At 34.8% G+C, this 18679-nt stretch overlaps 1 long non-coding RNA gene across 1 annotated transcript in view; it reads left to right on the forward strand.

Moving 5' to 3' along the window:
* The first annotated feature begins 1798 nt into the window (after positions 1-1798).
* LOC140698113 (uncharacterized) overlaps positions 1799-18679 on the forward strand; it is a 147389-nt gene continuing 130508 nt past the window's right edge. The window contains exons 1-2 of the long non-coding RNA XR_012075575.1: positions 1799-1958; positions 11090-11133. This is a non-coding gene — a long non-coding RNA (uncharacterized lncRNA). The remainder of the gene's footprint in view (positions 1959-11089; positions 11134-18679) is intronic.

An 18679-nucleotide genomic window follows, 5' to 3' on the forward strand; every position in this document is an offset into this window, starting at 1 on the left:
AAGTCTGATATATTTCACATTCAGTATAAGTGCTTTTATGTATCCAGGAGAAATCTTACAAAGGCATCTGATCACATGAGTTGAAGTTCAGGAGGAAAATAATGACAGGAGATTTAAGTTTGGTAGTTGTGCCGGGCTTGTCCCGCTTTTTCTCAGACACACTCCTCATGCTTCCCCTGTTCTGCTCTGCATCACAAGCAGGCTAATCACTGCTGGCCATGTCTCACATTGGGTTTTGGCTGATGGCAGACCCTGGTGAGAGACTGGAAAATGACAGATTGGAGAATCAAGTGTATTTCTTTCCCTCTCCTTTTGCCTTGAATAATATCTCTAGTGCTGGTTGAATACCCTTTGTGGCTCCAGCCCCCACTCCACAGTTTGGCTGTGATTCTAGCTTCCATATGGTCAGTCCTTGCATCTGATATCTGGTAACTATCTCCATTCTTTGATCCTCTAATCTAAGAGTGTAGCTGTTGGTAGCATGTTGGTTACCTCATCGCTCCCCCTTTCCCTTCTTATCTCCTTTATCTCCTATGTAACAATTGACTCTATTGAAGTCCTCTTTTTTTAAATCCTTACAGTGGTTTATGTTTTCTGGATTACACTCTCACTGATAGCAGTTATCAGCATATAGCATATAGGTACTGAAAGCTAGGGAGGAAAATAAGATTAAAACTATGCTGTTCACAGGAAAATAGCTCAAATAGGGCAGGAATTTTGTGTATTGTGTTTAATGATGTATTTCCAGGATATAGAATACTATTTAGAATATATGAAAACACAATGTTTATTGGATAAGGACATTTATTAGCTAATTAAGGGAAATATTATTAATATTCAGATTTTAAAATTATTTTTAAAGCCACATTATCTTTACTTCAAAAAGGTGTTTTAAAAATATATTAAATGTATCATTTTCCTTCTGTACTTTTATCAGTATCACTTTGTTTCTTAATAATCACAAAGTAGTAGATTTGATAAAGGATGATTAAGGTTGTTGCCAAGGTATGTAAAACAAAGGATAAATAGTATTCCCCAGATGGCATTCAACATATAATTTTGCAAAGTCAGGTTTTGAGAAAACAGAATTTTTTAGCTTTCTCTGACATATTAAGAAATAAATCCAGAAGAATCAGATTAAAGGGTTTCTTCCACAAAGTAGAGAAGAAACCACTTCATCTATGATGGCTTGGCTACGAGCCTTGCTGCCTTAGGTTAACAGTTGGGTGTAATACGAAGGAAAGATTCTCACTCAATCAAATTGACTAAGTTTCTGCAGCCACTCCAAGGGGAAGACGAGGAAGATCCAGAGGATTCTTCATTGAAGAACCCTTGCTGCTTTTTTCGCTGAACACACTATACCCAAAGACACCTGCAACCATCCTGGGGGTCAGGAAAGGAAAGAGGATAAAATCTGAAAAAGCATTTATCTGAAGAATGAGAGTTAGCAAAATCAGCTCTGTGGAAAAGAAACTTTGAATAAGTTTGTTACCAACCTTCTTGAGTCGGGCCCCAGCAGAGGTCCTTCTGCCTGGTGTCCTTGGAGCCAACAGAACCAGACTCAGTTTGGCTCAGAAGTAAAGCAACTCTATTCTTTGCTCAGAGAATGGAGAGATGGTGTGCATGCTCTAGAGCACAGATTCTCCCGAACAGGCCAGGGCGGGGCTGTGTAGGAAATCTCGTCAGCGGAGAGGGGATGGAGTTCTCGCGAGGACTGGCGAAGCACCAGCTCTCAGTGCCAGGCAGGCGCAGTGGTTTCTATACACAGCCCGCTGCCGCCGCCGCCAGTGCCGCCATCTTGAGTTGAGGCGCTGTGTGTGGCGCGTCTGCTCTCGGTCCTGGCGTGGAAGCGTCGGCGCAGTGCTTTCACCTGAGGGTCTCTGGTCTGAAGGGCTGAGTGACAGGCCTCTGCACTTGGCATCCTGTGAGCTAGAGGAAGCACAATGGAAAAGGCAAAGGTTAGACTTCCTTTTACTACTCAGATTCTATTTTTATTTCCTGGGAATTGTTAATGGGCTTTGCTTGTGACAGGTTCAATGTTTAAACCAAAAAGAGACCTTTAAGCGAGGAAATACTGGAATATTTGTTTTCCATTACTATGCTGTCTCACTTGTTCAGTGGAGTTTCGTCTTAGGAAAAGTGAAAGTGAAAAAGCTAATTTTCTTTTTGCATTCATATTTTAGTAAGAGTAAATTTGCTCCCCTGGTGCGTTTTGGTTTTATAACATTTAGTATTATATTAATTCTGCTTGGAATTTCCTTTTTACTCTTTAATGTTACATCACGCTTAAACTTCATTGTCTCTGTTACAAGATGAATGATTATTCTCTTTCGAAAAATATTTTAAAGGAAAGTTGATAAACAGTTCTATGGCAACTAGTGTCTTCAAAATATGTATGTTTAGGAAAATAAAATGACTAAACTCCAAAAGAATATTGGCAAGTCTGCCTTAACTTTTTGGTGTGCAAAATGAGTTAAAGATGATATAATTTTTTTAAGATGATACAATTTTAATTTCACTATAAAGAGATGTCTTTGGGAGTAATACTTATTATAAACTTTTTTCCAGTTTTACTTTTTATACCAAGTAAAAATAATTATTATTACCATTATCACAGTAATGGTAGAGAAAGCATTATACATCCCTTTATAAAAATTCAACCATGCATTTCAGTAAAATGTTTCATTTAATTAATAGGATATTGTAAGATAAAATTGAACCCTGTTAAGATTTGGAGACCTCTTTGGCACAAAAGACATTATAAAATTCAAGTTAAGCCATAGTCTACTGCCAGACATTGTTGGAAACCTAGAAACACAGTATCTAGCTATTCAGGTGAAAGAAGTGTTCGTTTCGAGGGTAAACTGCCACATTTGTACTTGGCTTGTACTTGGAAGCTGCCCTGGCAATGATAATGTTGTCCTTCTTCCTTACCCAGAGAAATAACATAATCTTTGCTTTTCTTCCCTGACAAAAGCTCTCCTTTGTGTCATGATACAGTGTAGTTAAATTTGCTATTGCAAGAAAAATGAAATCATATCAAGGCTTCAGGAGAACCTTTTTGCTCAAATCATTTTATATTTTCAGAGGAAATGCATTACAGTATTTGTCTACCTTAAAAATGCATATTAGAAAGCAAAGAATTAGAATGGATTAGTTATTGCAGGAGCTTTAAGGATGGTAGATTTTCCAATGAGAAATGGGTACAAAAGTCTTTTTAAGTGTTTAGGCTTTGGATAAAATAACAGGATTTCATTAACAAGTTACTTTTGTTACCAAGTTTTCACGTAAGACAAGTTTCTAGAGTCAGCATAAATTACTGCATAGCAGACGTACTAATTTAAAACTTCTCTGTACTTATGGCTAATCATTTGTTTCACTGATTTTTAGTCATTTTATTCTCCTGTTCTCTTCAAACATTAATTTAAATGGTATTTACTAAACTGATACATAATTGAGTTTTTCTTATTACGTATACTAGCTACGTAAAGGACAATCATTAACAAAAATAAAAGCCACATACTAAGTTCAAGTAACCCCATGTGCATAGAATCTTATCTTAAATATCTATGTTATATAGTATTTTGACAGTTTGAGTATCAACTAAAAATTACTAATACTTTTCGTGCCATTTTAAATTAAAATTAAAATCAATTTTAATAGAAGGGATATTTGAATAAAAAATAAATTTATCTAGAGTATTCACTTGCACCACAATATTCTGAGGTATGATAATTATTAATGTTGAAAGGATATATAAGTCATATGTATGTAGTTTAATCTCTTTTTAAGAATTCTTAAAAGAAAATACAGGAGAAAATAACAAATTAAATATATATGGGATACATATCCTAAAAAGACAAATGTTTTGTAGATGAATTTAAGTGTCTTAACTGTGAATATGGTGTCAACATCAGAAAAGGCTTGATTTCAATCACTATCAATTTATGTAAGATGAAAAAAATATTATGAATGTAACACATTTTGGTTAATAGGAGAGTGGGATTTCTTTCAGGAAAAGAACTTTATGAAAACAACATGTTACTATTGGTAGGGAAAAGTTAATATTGTGACATAAGCCTTTTCTACTTTTTATAATCATTGACTTCTTTTTTGAAGGTCTTTATCAAATTTTGCAGTTTATATTTGGAACACAATTTTAAATTACTACTCAAGTAACACATGTTAATAGTAGAAAAAAGTTTAGACTATTGAAAAGATGTGTTTTTCCCCAAGAGAAGAGTTTGAAATGCAGAAAAATTATAAGAGTAATCTGGAAAATAATTTGTCTTAGATTAATTCCAAATGGTAAAATATGAAACAGATTGATTCTTCATTCATTATGGAAAACATGGAACATTTTTTAGGCCAAATCTATAGATGGTATAAAATGTGTGTGCATATCATATGGAATACTTAGATTTTCTCAGAATGCTATTTTATTATTTTATGTCTGTAGATTAAAAAAAAAAAAAGACCTGAGAAACAAACTGTTTCTTTTATTTTTCACAAACTTTCTTTGATTCCTCATTCTCACATTGTTGGAGTGGTTGACCCCTGAGTTTGGTAGATGAATGGCACAGCACCAAGTAGATATCAAACAAATGTGGCACTTCTAAAGCTGCAGCACCAAACTGCAAATTGGAAATACACCCCTGGTTATACTGTCAACAAAGGGGACCCTTGATGTGTGATTCCACTCATCATTCCTCTTAAGCCATTATGAGACAGCTGAGATCAGACAACAATGAAAGAACATGTGCTTGATTGTTAGCATGTCAGATGTACATTATTAAAAACAGTAGGGACAAGGGGAGAGATGAGAGGAAAGGCATTGCCTTCTTTGTTCCGTGAGTGAGGATTTTTTTTGAGAAGAAAAGAATTCTAAGAGGCACGGCCATGTAACTCCCTATCATGAAGGCCTAGCTTCCCCCTCTGTTCATTTGATAATGAAGTTTGTGTTCTTTCTTCCATAATGAAAATGATTAAGAGCTTGTTTTAAGTGCATACTGATTCCTATCAATTTCAAATGAAAACTAATTTTCATCTCATTGAATTTCTGATTGTTCTTGAAAGATCTATGTACAGATCACCTGGTTGGGTGTAAGCAAGACCTTTCCCAGTCACCCCATCATAAGAATACGAGAGAGTATTGAAGAGTTAGGAATTGTCTGCTTCATTCAGATCTTGGAACTAAAAGTAAAAATCATTAATAATTATGTTTATTGTATATCATATTGTACATGGTTTAACTAAAGTAAGGGCTTAAATTCAGAAGAAGTAAATGAAAATCTGTCAATATCTTATTGTACCATATGAGATATTTACCATTGAAACTTTGGAATTTTTCAATATGTTAGTATTGAAGATAACCAAGTTAGTCGCCAAAAAATAACATGTATGAAATAAATGTGTAAAACATAACAGAATTTATAAAAAAGAATTTTTTCACAGATTATTTCACAGGGGAAAATCAGGTTTATATATTGTAATTTACAAATCTATTTTTTCTCTATTTCGCAGAATTTATTATTTTGGGCAATACTTTTCTTAGTCCTTTTAAAAAATAATTTATTCGTTACAGAGATAATGTATATTTATTAAAAACATATATAATTATGATATTTAAATTTTATGTATTATCTGTTGAAGAAACAATTTTATTTTCTCTTTTATTGACTTATCACATTATTCAACCATTGTTTAAAAAAAAAGAAAGTGGTCTGTGAAAACCAAAGAGATGATTATGTTTAACTTATTTCTTTTGCTCCACTTACCCAAATAATGAATAGTTGGGGTTGGAATATTACAATATTTGTATTAAAATATATTAAGTTGCTGTACTCCATAGTTCTTATAACTGTTGGAATCAAGTTTATTTGCATTATAAAAGTTTAAAATAAATGTCAGTGTCACATTCAGATAAATTCACAAAAGTAACAAGAATAAAAATTATGAAAAATTTGAAGGCCCATCATAATTTTACTTAATTTAAAAGGGAAATATAACTTATTTAAAGTGTTTCCAGACAGATTTCAAAAGTAATAAACAACTGAAATGTCATTAACTCTTTTCACTAACTACAATCCCAAGCATTTATTTAGAAAGCCTAAATTCAGAATACATTGAATTACAATTTTGATAAATCCTAAATATTTATTCCTAAATCTTCAAAGTCACTATAGTATTAAAGAATTTCCTTTCCAAAATCTAAAAATGAAATCAAGTCTGTTGTGTCTAAAATCACTTAAATATGTAATGTCAAGTGTAGTCCAGTGTACATTGGAAACAAATATAATATATGCAAGTATTTATATATAAATGTGAAAATATTTGCATTGGTTATATATATGTGGGGGGATGGGTAACAAATGCAAATACTCCACATTGTTTCAGCATTTATTACAGGACATACTGAAATACTTTGAATATATTGTTTACTTTTGAGTAGAAATTTTTTTATATATTTTTGATAGGACATTTTTCTCTTCAGTGTGAATGAAATTTATAGTTGTTGACAAGGATAGTAATTGTTTTAAAAAACTCAGTAACATTTTCAGCAATCAGAATAATTAACAAATAATAGTTTTTTTTTTTATCCAGAAGTGTTATCTGTTGAAGGATATATTCTCAAACATGTTTTACTTGTCGGACTTTTGGTAAATTTTTATGTAATAAAGTAATTGCTACATACACATACAGATGCTTGCAATTATGAAAATAAACATCTCAGAAATATAAAATGTACTTGATAAAATTAGAGAGGAATAGAATATGGTCTCATTTTTAAAAATGCTTCTTATAATCTTATAATTATAATTTCTTATAATCAAGAAATTATGAAATAACTTTTGAAAGGTAAAAAAAATGGCACATGCTTTCCTGATTTAAGATTATTCGTAGGTTGACATGTGAATCACATATTCTCTTCTTGACTGAAATATGTACTTTGAAAACTCTTTTGGGAATACACCACTAAGAAATAGATTTAGCTACAAGTAACTGAACTTATATGCAGAAGTGACTTAAGTCATGAGAACATTTATCATTTTTCTAGGAAAGGAATCCAGAGATAAGCAGTCTAAGGGTTAGGTCACAGCTTCACATCATTATCAAGGGTCTTTTTTATAATGTGCTATGCAGAGCTTTTGTACTTACGCATTTTTGCCTCATGGTCAAAAGATGGCCTTTTCAACTCCAGGTACCATGTCCATGTTTAAAGTACAAAGAACAAGAAGGAGGCAATGCTAATTTTTGAGAAACTCTCTGCATGCTTCTCTTTGTGTCTTATTGGCCAAAAGTTTGTCACATGGCCACTCCTGGCTGCAAGGAACCCTGTGAAAACAAACATATGGCAAAGAGAAACACACAAGTTTGGGCAAATTGATTTCCCAAACAACATAATGACTGAGTTTATAAAATAAGACAGGGTAGGTAGAGGGAAATGACTCTTGATACAAAGCATTATTTTTATTTAATTTTTAAATGTCCTTTTATTTATCACTCTGGAGAAGCTAGAATGTAAAGTGTATAGATTTTTTCTTAAGTTAGCCTTTTCTATCAAGAGTAATCATCTTCTCTGTCATCCTTACTGACAGGAAAAAAAGGACTACTGAAAAGTATTTTGGGATAAAATTAAATTTTAAAAATATAAGTTGTAAGATATTCTATCAATGGAAAGTTAATTATCTTTTAAATACAATATAGGTTTTATTTCAGAACACAAAGTTATTTCTATTACCTATCTCATATCCAAGATGCCTTTTAGACATGAGCTTTTGATACCATCTTTTCTTTGTACCTTACATTAAATTGTACCCCTATAGAATACAGCAATTAAGGAATACAGTTTGGCATTTCTTAAGTCAATCAAGTTGAATTGCTTTTTGAAATGAGCAATTTATAATTCCTCATAATTAAAGTAGCATTTTAAATCATTAGACTAATTTTTAGTATTTCTGTTGCTATTGATTTTTTCTTAGAAATCTAATCTCAATAAGGTTTCTATTTAAGATCTCAGAAAATTGCAACATAAACTTTTCCAAATGCTGCTTTTTAACTCAGGCAGGAGGGGCTACATCTAAAACATTCTCTGCATGTCCCACCCTTTTTAACTTCCACTATCATGAGAAAGAAAATAATTGGGAATGAATGAGAAGAAGAGTAAAAGAAGAAGCTCATGGGAAAAAATTTATGTTTAATTCTGGGAATACTCCCTAAAGACATCTCATCAGACAGCTGAAACTATCTGAGGAAATGAAAATATTCACTTGGATTTTTAAGTCATGGAATGGCTAGGTAGAATGCCTTCCAGAAGCCCACTTACACTTTCCCCCTCATTCAGGAGCTTACCTAAACCAACTGAGACAGAGGAGTTCCAATTTGAAAGCCTTATTGTAATATAGTTACAAGATTATTTATATCATTTATAACACCACCCCCCAACACCCAACAGTTGCAATGGTTGTTGATCTTCCATCTCAGAATTTCTTATTTCGAAGTAAATAATCCAACTTCATCTGTTTCCTCTCATTCTGGCCTCAAAGGAGATGAAGAACACCTGGACAAGTGTTGTCTGTGATTGCCCTAGATACTGCTGAAAGGGTTGTAGTACCTTTCATTCATGTCTTCCAAAAGCAAAATTAACTCTTTTTTGTACAGCCATTTTTCATATATTCTATTTCCTAAACCTTTACCCATGTTTGCTATTTATTTTCAACTTTGGAGTTGCCCCAACTCCATCTATTGAGTAATGACTCCTAGAACCCAAGAGAATAGCTTAGAAAATATCCAGAGGAAAACAAAATCCTATCAAACATTTCTGAATCTTTTAAAATTTAGTAAGAGAAAAGGAAGGCCTTGACATATATAGGGTAATTGAAAACTATAATCAAAACCGTTCTTTTCCTCTCCTCCCTTGTATTTGTAATTTCAAAAGAAAAACATGCTTTCATGTGCTTTCTTTGAATTATCCATCCTCCAAATAGCAGTAGCATATTTAAAGCAAAACAAAAACAAAAACAAAAACAAAAACAAAAGCCTCAGCTGATTAACTTATTATCTGGCGGTGTTAGATGTGTGAGTTCTGTATGCTGGCATGCATGCGTGTGCACACTCGTGGACACGCACACACTCACCCACACACATTCTCCTCCTTCCCCTCCCTCTCTTTCTCTGCCCTCCACTCTTCCGTCTCACACAGAAGTTCTCAAATACACAGACCCCTTATTGGGAGTTCCCACGTCAAGCATAGAATCTACTAGGATTCTGAGCTTGCTTTATTTAATGTATTTTCCCTTGCTCTGTCTCATATCAATATTTATTTTATTTTTTCCTTTACCTTTTTTTTTCCTAGTAGATTTCTATTCTGATAAACTTTCCTTAGGCTGTTGTAGGAAATATATTTTTAGGTAAAAGCCAAAAAAGTTACTATTTTAAATTATTTGCCTGGTTTCTTTAGGTAGTGGGGGAAAACATCTCAAAGGGAACAAAAGGAACAAATTGGAATAGAAAAACTGCATATTTAAAATGGCAGCTGAGCAGGATTTACATGGGTCTCTGTGTGTTCTTATTTCCTATTACAACTAGCTGTTTGTAATATGTTTTACAAAAATAGCTAGATCAGGATTTTATGTAGAATATTATTTGCAAACTTTAAAAATGGGATTTTTCCAGGGTTGTCCATTACTCTTAGAGTTAATTTTTTTCCTCAAAGTGTATTATAAAGATCAACTGAATTAAATGGGGAGGTAGGTAAGTACTATTTAATATGCAGATTCTGGGACACATGCCAGATTTACTGAATCAGAATATTCATGCCAGGGCCCAGGGATGCCAGTGTTTTCCAAGATCAACAGTTGACTTTAAACCCACATTAACACTGATGTAGAAGGCATAGAACCTAGGAAAAAATACTCTCTTATTTCTCTTTCTAACTCTAGACCCAGTGCCAAAATTTTTCAGGCAGATGTGGTCAGTTTAAAATGAACAAGAAGAGCAAATTTAAATCAAAATAAAAATTAACATAAATTCTGAAAGATGAGTCATCCCTCTCCTTTAGCTTGTTGTGAAGTCAGCAGTGATGTTTAGCACAGGTTGGAAGAGTGATTTTTTTTTAATCCTAATGGTTATTCTTCAAATCCGTGTTTTATTGCCACTTGCTGTGTAGCAAAATGGTCCTCTTAAGACATTGGACTGCTGAGGGGAAGACCCTAGTGTATTACATTCTAGGGATGAGTCTGATGGGGCCAAACAGAGTATGTACATGTCTTCGATTCCTACAGTCTTCATTCATGCACACGTATAAGTTATGTCAACTTGCTGGCCAGTTTCTATCACTTGTTAAGATACAGGAGTGCTCTATGGACTTTTATCTGCAGTTTCTTTCCTTCCTCACACCAAAGTACCCAGATAATGACACTGCCTTTTGTTTGTATAGTGCTTGATAGAATGTTACAGAAATGTGATATAATGTCCATTGATCATCTTTGAGATTCAAAGTAATGTGAGGAAGACTGGGTGTGTAATGAGATTCATGATTAATGTAGGGTGAAACGGAAGTTAAATTAGATAAATAAAACCTACATCGTATCTTGCATCTTGTGTGTTGGAGACTTCAGGTTAATTCTCAGCTTTTGATTCTGTGATGTTTTCTCCATCATTCTGTGTAAGTAACGTGCTATCTAATGCCATAATATTTGCTTATAATTTAAATGTTTTAAATGAACTACAGATACTTATATTCCTTTTCTTCACTTCCTTCACTAAAAAAAATGAGCTCCAAGATAGCAGGGTTTTTTTTTTTTTTTGCCCTGCCTTGTTTATGTCTCTTATGTTCAGTGACTAGACCAGTGAATGGCAAATAGTAGGTGTTCAATAAGTAAAGTTTGAAAATAGGTGCCTCCTTAAATAACTGTTCTCATCTGTAAATTCTCCAAGTCAGAGAAACTTTGATCTTTTTTTCCCAGCAACAAACCTAAATTATTTTGAGACTACTGAAATATCTTAGTGGAAGAAATAAATGGTATCATAGAATACCATTTATTAGTAGGTTTCTGTTTAATTGTTTTATTGCTGTTTTCCTCCTCAGGTTCGACATCAGTCGTCTATGGAAAATGACAGATGATTTTCTAGGTATGTTCCAAGCTTCAGCAATTCATGATTTAAGGAATAATTGGTGTCACGAAATTAAGTTATAAATGTTTAGTTGCAATAATTTCTGACAGGATTCCTGTATACCACAGTTAGAGAAGATAGAGAAATGTGTGAGTGACTGTGAAACATTTAAAGAGGTCTATAAGGTTGATATACAAGAGAAATGTTTTGGCTTATTGGAAGATATTTTGTTTTTCTCTTGCTAGAGGAATGCCCAGTGATCCCTCATGACTTTCCATGCTTTGCTGTTATTGTTGTTATTTTGATCTCTTGTTTTTGATAATATGTTTGCAAACAGTTACACCAGCCCAGGGGAAATACTTTAGAGACCTAATAGCCTTCTATAAGCCAAAACCACTTACGGAAGAACAAGTAAATAACAAGCAAATGTATGCCAACATACAGCAATACAGCATGCATAATTGATAAATCTAAAACTCCTCGTGCAGACTACCACTCCAGTCAACATATACCAAACATTTCTATCAAATGTAGTATCTATCATGTACTTGCATTGCTTTTGCAGTTTTTATTTCCCCTTTTACTGTGGAAAGTACATGTTATTGTGACCAAAAACTACTCTTTGGGGAATATAGTGGTTTTCAGGTCAATGGAAATGTGAATTTTAGGTGTTAATCTACAATTAAATGAGGAGTAGTTTAACGCTAGTTTGACCATTGTCACTTCTCAGGTGAATTATATATATGTTGTCTGAGAAACAGCAACAAAAGAGTACTGAAAAAATTACATCTGTGTAACACTGGTCAATCCACTAACAGTACTTCTAATGAGTCAATTTGAAGCAGTGTGTATGTGTGTATGTACATTGTGTCTACTTGTTTGTAGATATGTTTATTTGTGTATTTGTGTGTTTTTAATGCGTTATCTGTCCTGTGAACCTTTTAGTCTTTGAAAAAATCGTTTGCTTTTTCTACAGTATGTCAGTCTTCATTTATTCAACACTAGCAAATAAACTTCAAGCTTGAAATGAGTTGAGAGACACTGCCATTAAAGCTGGAAAGAAGGTCTCTAAAAGTCAGCTTATAGATTCCTATTTGTAAATTGTAATAGCACACCTTTCTTAATAGGATTTTCGGAAAATTACAAAGTGCCTAATCTTTTGCCAAATATTTCCTGTGCTTTGTTGATTCCATGCTTCAGTAAGAGCTGCATTTCTGCCTCTGCGTAAAATCTCTGGCTTACCCCAAGCATGTAAAGGCCTTTTGCTGTGAAATAAGATCTTTCAATCACTGTACATTTCTTAGGATAAAGGATAGGAACTCATACATATACAAAAACCAGGCAGTTTTCATGAATTTATGAGTTAAACAGAGTAGGACAGCATGGTAATAGGGACTTTGTGCTAGTCTAGCTGTAACTATAAGCCTGTATATCTACCTAAGTTTATATCTATGTCTGTAGCTTGATTTACATCTACATATATAACTATACCTATACAAACACCTCTACCCCAACATAAATCTACCTGTTGTCTGTCTGTCTGTCTGTCATCAGGACTTTTCAGCTTGTGAATCAGACCTGACCCACCCAGGCCTGGAGTCACAAGGTTATTTTGCTGCAGAGTTGGATAGAGATTTGAGATCGCCTGTTCCTTGTGGGATATTTTCCAGCGTGTCACAAGTCATCCAGGAAGGATACAAATCAGGCTTTTAGAACACTTGAAGTAGACTCAGTTCCTATGTACATAAGGACAAGCAAAACTTTTGCCGAGTTTTATTGTTGCTAGTTCTGTTACTGGATTCATAAATAATTGTTGCACAATTTATTTGATGTTGGTAGCAGTGTGACAGTCTACCTCGCATGTTACTGTGAGTGAAATAATTATGCTGACAATGCAGAGGACCAACAGTAGTCTAAAACAATACTTGACTGAAAACATAAAGATAATCAAGCATTTAAACTCATTTTTCTAAGTATTTGGTTATTTTCCAACAGAATAGCTCTGTTAACTAAAGAATTCGAGGCCATGTGCTACAGGGTGGAGATGTGTTGGGGAAATGTGGCATCTTTCTTAAGGAGGAGCCAACTCATGTTCAGCCACTAGACCCAGCCGGTGGTTTATGGAGGTAAAGAAGCACATACATTTTAAGTAGTAAAATTTGACATTTTAAAGAGGGAAAGATACTTTTACAGAAATCCTTGAAATAACATGAAAGAAATAGTATTAAGAGAGACAAAGACGGTGTTGACGGAGCATTTTGACTGAAGTTCTTTCAAAGTATAAGAGGAAGTCGCCATATTCTAGATAAAGAAGGGAGGATTAAAGTGTATCTAACTATGTCAGAACAGTAAATTTAGACGCAAACGTCTGCATTGCTTAAAATGTATGGGTGCCACTGAAGTAGTTAATGGATTAACTTTTGATTTTCCTCAATATGATCTTAAGCCAAGGTTTCCAAATGAACCCCAGGAAATTAATTTGAGGAAAAACTGACACAGCATTAGTCTTCTTTTTCAAATTTTTTTCCAAGGGTGAACATTAAATGATATTGTTGTCCCATAGTGTTTGAAATGCTATGACAGCTGTTTGGGAAAAAAATAAATTATTTATATAATTATTTAGACAACAAAATAGTTAAAATTCAAGGTAAGTTTGTTCTCATAATGTATTCAAACTAACTTGAAAGACAATACAGACACTGGAACCTCCTAACGATGTTATTCAGGTAGAAAAGAATTCTCTGTGAAATGGACCCCGTCAAGGGGATTGAGCTCCTAAAATGCCTAAAGACTTGCTTCTGGCACATCCTGAGAATGACATATTATGAGACAGTACCTTGGATGTCTTCACTGTGTGTGAGTATTTTAAAATACTTGGCCTTTTGGGGAGATAAAATTATGGAATTTGGGAATCTCAAGTATATAAACATTACATTTTTCACCAATGACATTGGTATTTTCATAATTTATTTTTTTCTTTCAATAGTCTAATCTACATAGCTGGAAATGATCCATGGTTTATTCATTTACACAATAAAGTCATACATTTTCCCAACCAACATTATTCATTGTTATTAGTAGAATATGGGATAATAGACTTTAAACACTCTGAAGTTCTATATAAATAAAAATATGGTAAATTTCAGGGGAATCAAGAGGATATAAATTCCATAGTGAATTCATAAAGATGGTGTATGATTTACTTTTTTGTATATGTATAATTTTTATTGAAGTGTAGTCAGTTTACAATGTATCAGTTTCTGGGGTACAGCATAATACTTCAGTTATACATGAACATACTGTATATTCATTTTTGTATTCTTTTTCACCATAAATTACTATAAGATATTGAATATAGTTCCCTGTGCAATACAGTGTAAACTTGTTGTTTATCTATTTATATATATATATAGATATATCTTTTGTAAAGAATTTAAATACATTTTAAAAATCCTGTGCATCTATATTCAGACAATATACTCTCTTCTTTTATCAATAAAAAAGTGTCTTCTTTCAGAAGACAGTATAGAAATGCTATCCTCTGAATAAAACTATTAGGAATCAATATAACACAGAGGAGAAGACCAGCCACAAATGGAAACTTTCCAGAAATTAGCCTGGCATTTGAAGTGATTGATAAATATTTGTGTAAAAATCCCATATGAAACATTCTAATCTAAAAGTAACTAAAGTGAGAACATTTCATCATCAGCAAAGTGAAGGGCTTGGATTAGAGGATCATTCCTAGGAATTATACCACATTTATTCCAAATGCAAAGAGAAAGGTAGATGTGGTTCAAGGGTTCAGAAATGAATTTGAGGGAGGCAGAGTCACGTCAGAGGTGAATACCAAAAGGATCTCTGCTGCAATGTGCACAGTTTCAAGGCCAGTTTGTGGTGGAGACCGTGGGTATCAGGGCTTAAAGGAACTGGATAAAGTGAACAGGCCAGCATGAAACAAGATAAATGAGCAATGACTGAGTGGGCCCCAGAGAGGAAGGAGCAAGATTACTATAGCTACAGAGCAAGTTATGTAATTGTTGGCACAGGCATTGTTTGTGACTTGTGTCAGAGTGCATGCAAGTGGGGAAGCCCCAGATTTATCCAGTGGGGCATATTTTGTGGCTTCTGGGTTGGGGCTTAGCCAAGAGAAGTGTTGCAGGCGCCTGTGGTACAGGGTTATACATACTTACCCTTTTTTCATTTCCAATTATAACACAGTGTCCTGGAATAACATCAGGTATTTAACCATGTGCTTTATGTTTGATATGTCTTAGCTATTAAATTCTGTAGCTATTTTTCCTCCAATTTAAACTTTTTTGTCAGCCTCTTAATAGTGTTTTGCACTACATTAACTCTTTCAGTCCATCCTAGCATGTGGGAATAATTTGTATAAAAATAATGTATTATTTCTTGCTTATAAATATGTGGGGATTTAAAAAAAATAAATCACAGCTCCATATCTCAAAACTTCTTTGAAAATTTGTTGACAGTCTTTAGAAAGCCACAGTCAGATTTTGATGTAGTGAGCAGATTTCAATTTTGATAAGAATGTTACAACTTGTAAACATTGTGACTATCTCCCATTTGGAAAGGTCTTTGTAAATTCTTTAATAGTAGCCAAATAAGCCCAATAGATTGATTTTATGTGTTCAGTTCTATCAAATACTGCCACCTTCAAACCATCTGTGGTAATAGTATAAACCTAAGGGTGGTAAGTATCTGTTTTGGATGATAGTAAGTGTCAGCACTGCACCTGGATTATCTCCCTCAGTCATCAGAACATTTGCATGAGGAATGTAACATCATTATTCCCATTTTACAGAGATGGAAACTGAGTCCTTGTGATGTCATGTAGCTTATCTAAGGTCACATAGCTAAAAGTCTTAACTGTGGGAATAAAAAAGAGTTTGAATGCAGAGACTGATATATTAGCTTATGCAAATACCATTCCCATGGATTCTCACATTCACTAAACTTTACTATTGAAATAGAAAAGACGTTTTGAAGTTATATTTTCTTGTTGATGACTGTGACTGTGATGACGGAGGTGGGTATCTCAACAGAGGCCTTTACCTGACACTTACAACAGAATCCTCTGGATAGCAGGGGAGAAGGGGTTGCTAATTTAGGGTCTGAGGGCTGTGACACTGATACTTTGATTAGATATTTGAGGAGGGGAGTGAAGAGGGAAGAATTGCAGATGGAGACCCCTGAGAGAGTAGCTTATATTACTGGAACAGCATGTAGTAGAAGTGCAGTTAACATTTGTTAAATACACATAAATGACTTCAGGACCCCTTGTAATCTGGTGACCCCTGTTTTGCCAACCTCACTTTAATCATGTCTTTCCTTGCCTTATGCTTCATGCTGCCCTACTGACCAGCGCTGGATACACCACGATGGTTCCACATCTTTAAGCCTTTCATCTCTTGTTTTCCCTCTATTTGTGATCCATCTTCTCTTTCTCTATAAAACTCACATTTATCATAGTACCTCAGATGGCATTTTCCTGTGAAAATTGAGAAACCTTCCAAAATTTAATTGACAGTCCTTATATGATTCCATTGCTCTTTACTCACAGTTCTTTTCTCGGGCTTACTACATTGCCTTCTCTCGAGTTAACCACAAGTGTCTTCAAGGTAGAGAAAGCGTTACAGCATCCAGCTGTTGGTGTTCTGAGGCGAGTAAGACAGAACACAAAGATACACTCTGTTTTAAAAGTGAAAACGATGACTCATCTCGCTTCAGCCTACTGATGAATGGGCAAACAAGTATAAACCATGATGCTGTTGGGAGAGGCAACTTGCCATGGACCCCATGTGTCCTGTGGGTTTTTGCTGGGTAGACCAAGAATGTAAAACACTGGCCTCTCTCTACTTGGGCCATTTTTCAGGGTTGCATTTGCAGTGAGGGATAAGGATGAAAAGCAGGCTTGCTTGCCATTTATGATAAAAACAGTGAAGTCCCCAAGTTTACTATTCCTCAGTTATGACACAAGTCTGTTTTGTATCCAACATTCATATGGGTTCCTCTGCAAGACCACCCTAGGGCCAGGGAGAAGGAGGAGCAAGAAGAACTGACATGACCATGAAGCTGGTGCTGCCTGCTGTGCTATGAGTGATGAAGTTCTTTGTATCTTACCCAGAAGTTTTGTGTCTTCTGTCAGTAGCTGTGAAACAGAAACAGGCTAATTTATTAGCTCACAAGTAGGTAAAATTCTAAGGATGTTCACAGATCTTTATGTGATTAGCAGAAGACACTGTTGGGTGAATAGAGAATTGAGACAAAGAAGAGATCAACAAAGGGTAGTTATATAAAGCCAGTGATCACTGTGGGTAACAGAACTTAATCCCACTGGGAAAACTCTAGAAGTCAGTGTAAAGCACATACTTCAGAGTTATCTCATCTGAGAGACAGGATGATGGGATATTTATATACTAATTCCCATCAGTCACTGATTGGGTGCTATTCTTGATGGGTATTAAATATTTGACATTTCCAGGATGCCTGGCATGTGGGCAGAGTGGCTTCTGGACATGGAGAAAGTCATCAGGCATAAAAAAATGCAGGTACTGGAGCTGGAATCAGCTTGTGTCCACTGAAATAGCCTAAAGGGATGTGGTTGGGGCAGCAAAATACTAGCTACAGTGCTGAAAATGGCCCTTGTGAAATAAAGAAGCCACAGACTAGAGAAGCTCACAGTCATGGGTTTTCAGCCTTTGATGCCATCAGGTAAAAGAACAGGGCACAGAAGTACATGATCTACCTGCTAACAAACAGCGTATTCTACTTTGCTGCATATATGTATTTTGAATTTTTTTAATTTTTCTTCCTGCCATCTTATCCTTACATCATATCCTGTCATGAGAACTACTGTGTTGCTATGTCCTCCCACCATGAGCTCAAATACATGGTTGCTGAAAGAAAGAATAGTGATAAAGGTGTATGTGATGCATATCTAAAAAGGATAATTGATTCACAAGATTTAAATAGAAAGCTTCAAATATACTTTTTTATGGTATAAAGACACATAGAGAAAACAATCTTCCATAATCCAGTTTAATATGTAATTCAGTTAGCTGGTGCGACTCATACCTTACCCTAGGATGAAGAATGGGAGCTGGCCAGCTGAAATGGGAGCTGGGAAGCTGCTGGGGCACCACTTTATCCCCAAGAAGGACAATCCACTTATGAATAATTGAAAATTGGCTGTCTAGTAAAACATTACTATTGCCAGGGTTTCCACTCAGAAATAAACATAAGTTCCTGAATGACCAAAGGAAAAGAGGTTAAAAACTAGCATGAATAAGACCTCCTGTATGCCAAGAACCCTGCCATAGAGTTCACGTGAATTCACATGTTGGCCTCTTCCCCTGAGCAGTTCTGTGAGGTTTCTGTTTTACATGGAAGAGGAAACTGGAACGTTTACACTTTCCCAAGGGAATAGAATAAGTAATTGCAGATTAGGGGTGTGAATTCAGGTCTGCCTGACTCCAAAGTCCATGCTATTTCTACACCACCCCCTTGACTGCTTGTGAATCACTAGTTCATGATGGGTACA

This window comes from Vicugna pacos, chromosome 1 (assembly GCF_048564905.1).
Source record: "Vicugna pacos chromosome 1, VicPac4, whole genome shotgun sequence".
NCBI classification, from domain to species: Eukaryota; Metazoa; Chordata; class Mammalia; order Artiodactyla; family Camelidae; genus Vicugna; species Vicugna pacos.